This window comes from Sturnira hondurensis, unplaced genomic scaffold (genome assembly GCF_014824575.4).
Source record: "Sturnira hondurensis isolate 20B ecotype Veracruz unplaced genomic scaffold, ASM1482457v3 Scaffold0002633, whole genome shotgun sequence".
NCBI lineage: Eukaryota > Metazoa > Chordata > Mammalia > Chiroptera > Phyllostomidae > Sturnira > Sturnira hondurensis.
Window position 1 is genome coordinate 2,054,346 of NW_028075264.1, and position 3,183 is coordinate 2,057,528.

Consider the following 3,183-nt stretch of genomic DNA (forward strand, 5'->3'; position numbering starts at 1 on the left):
TAATCCTATGAGTTAGGTATTATTATCCTCATTAAGAAAAATGGGCTTTAGAAACAATGATATACCAACAAATTGGACAATCTGGAAAATGGATGAATTCCTAGAAACATGCAATCTATCAAAACTGAATCAAAACAAAAGAGAAAACTGATCAGACCAATTATAACCAACAAAAGCAAAGCAGTAATCAAAAAACTTCCAAAACAGTACCATCAGTTGTCCCTAAGGATCTGTCTCTTGCTTCAACAGGGTTTGGATGGAACAGACCTAGGGATGCCCCTTCTTCCAGCCTCCAACAACCCTCCAATTTCTTGTCCAGTCACCACCTTCAGAACCACCTCAGCCATCCTCAGCCTCTGAGACAGGCCAACACCATTTTGTTGACCTTAACTCCTCATTGACGAGCAACCATGAGCTCCCAAATTTGTCAGAATTATTCCACCAAGTTGGAAGCTATTGTCAACCACCTGGCCAACCTGCATCTGTGGGCCTCCTACACCTACCTCTCTCTGGGCTTCTATTTCAACTGTGATGATATGGCTCTGGAAGTTGTGGGCCCTTTCTTCTGAGAATTGGTTGTGAAGAAGCACAAGGGCATTGAGCAGCTCTTAAAGCTGCAAAACCAGCGCAATAGTCATGTACTCTTCCAGGACATGCTGAAACCTTCCCAAGATGACAGGGGAAAAACTCGGGATGCCATGGAAGCTGCCTTGGCCTCAGAGAAGGACCTGAACATTCATGCCCTGGGTTCTGCCCACACAGACCCCTATCTCTATGACTTCCTTCAGAAGCACTTCCTGGATGAGGAGGTGAAACTCATCAAGAAAATGGACAACCACCTGACTAACCTCTGCAGGCTGGTCATCCCCAGGCTGGGATGGGCAAGTATCTCTTTGAAAGGCCCATTCTCAAGCACAACTAGAAAACTTTGGAGCCCAGAGGCCCTTGAGGGGCCCCTCTGTCTTCATCTGGTATTTGGCTTTTGCCTGAGCCTCTCCCAAAAACCATTAGGCATCATTTTAACCATGTGGAGCCCTCTCCCTTGCATTGGACCAAATGGAAACAATAAGACTTTTTTGTAGGAAAAAAAAAACACAACCTCCCAACAAAAGTATTACACCAGATGGCTTCACAGGTGAATTTTAACATTCAAAGGACTAATACCTATTCTTCTCAAACTATTCCCAAAAAATTCAAGACAAGGGAAGATTCCTGAGCTCATTTTATGAGGCCAGCATTAACCCACTTCCAAAACCAGATTAAGACACCACAAAGAAAATTATAGGCCAATATTCCTGATGAACATAGATGCTAAAACAAAAAATATTGGCAAACTAAATCCAGAAATACATTAAAAATATCATACACCACGATCAAGTGGATTCATTCCTATTATGAAAAGTTGGAACAACATTCACAAATCTGTGGGAGCAATTGACCAACTACCCAACTATCTCTCACCAGGATAACAGTTCCTGATCAGAACCATAAATCACACTTCTATGTTATCACATGACTGTACCCTACAAGGCTCACTTCAAACCTTCCCCTTGATGCATCCACCAATCCTTTGGAAAAACTTGCCTAATCTAATCAGCCTCCCTGCATTGAAATAACCATCTTATAACAGATCCTCAAAAACTCTACATCCTGACCCTGATTAGTGTGGCTCAGTGGATTGAGTGCCAATCTGTGGAGCAAAGGGTCATTTGTTTGATTCCCAGTCAGCGCACATGCCTGGGTTGTGGGCCAGGTTCCCAGGGTAGGGGTGCGTGAGAGACGATCACACATGGATGTTTCTCTCCCTCTCTTTCTCTCTCCCTTCCCATCCCTCTAAAACTAAATAAAACCATTTTTAAAAAGTTTCAAAAAATCAACTAAAGGGGGGGAAGGGGGGAGGGGTGTGCAGGGTGGAGGGGAATGAAGGGGGAAATAGAACAACTGTAATGGTATAATCAATAAAATATATTTTTAAAAAGTTTCAAAAAATCTATATCCTATTCTTGAAACACACCAAATATGTTTATATTAATAAATTCACAATATACTAAAAAGATTTTAAAAAATAAAACTGCAGGGATTTATAGAGGCTCCTTCCAACATCACAGACCACAAAAGGAGCTTTGTGCTACACAAGAGTATCAATGATTAGTATTTATGATGCAAATACAAAACTTCTTTTAGGATCATATTACCCGATGCTATATTCCTGAATGTCTGGTTGTAACCAGATGATCAACAAATACTAGAGAACTTTCCACTGTACCTCTGGCTGAGCCCCCTCTCTTTGTTGAACAAATTAGATCTACCTTGATGTTTTGTTTTGCTTTGTTTTTAATACCTATCTCCAACAAACACATTATTCCCTGAAAATAAAGCTTTACTCTACAAAAAAAAAAAGAAAAGAAAAGAAAACTGAAGATGGCTTATGGGAAAATATCTATTCTCCAGGAATCTAAAAAGAGAAATTACCAAAGAAAGCAAATTTTGGCATGACAAAGACCATTGCTAAGGATTAGACAGAATATGAATTTGTAATCTACATTGGTTGAGTCTTAGTGTCTTTCAAGTGACTTTCAAAATAAAATCTTATTTTGGCAAAGGCAAAAAACAGCATGGTACTGGCATAAAAACAGATATATAGACCAAAGGAATGGAACAGAGTGCAGAAATAAAACCATGCCTATGTAGTAAATTAATCTGTTGCAAAAAAGTCAAGAATGCACAATGGGATAAAGATAGTCTTCCAGGGCTGTCAAACTCATTTTCACCAGGGGCCACATCAGCCTCATGGTTGCCTTCAAAGGTCTGAATGTCATTTGAGGACTGTATAAATGTAACTACTCCTTAAGAGTTAAGTGAAAGCTCGGTGCTACAGCTGGGTAGAAACAAGGTGCCAGGCCAGATAAAATAAGGTGGAGGGCTGGACTTGGACCTCAGGCCTTGTGTTTGCCACCTGTGGTCTACTCAATAAATTATACTGGGGACTTCCAGCCAAGATGGAGGCACAGGTAGACACACTGTATCTCCTTGCACAACCAAAAGAGGGACAACAATAATTTAAAAACAAAAAACAACCAGTACTGACAGAAAATTGAACTGTATGGAAGTCCAGCAACCAAGGAGTTAGAGAAGAAACATTCATCCAGACCAGTAGAAGGGGTGGAGTCCAGTGGCCGGGCG

At 40.8% G+C, this 3,183-nt stretch overlaps 1 pseudogene; it reads left to right on the forward strand.

Annotated features, from left to right (window-relative positions):
• The first annotated feature begins 410 nt into the window (after window positions 1–410).
• On the forward strand, window positions 411–922 carry LOC118983075 (ferritin light chain-like; annotated as a pseudogene).
• The last annotated feature ends 2,261 nt before the right edge of the window (window positions 923–3,183 follow it).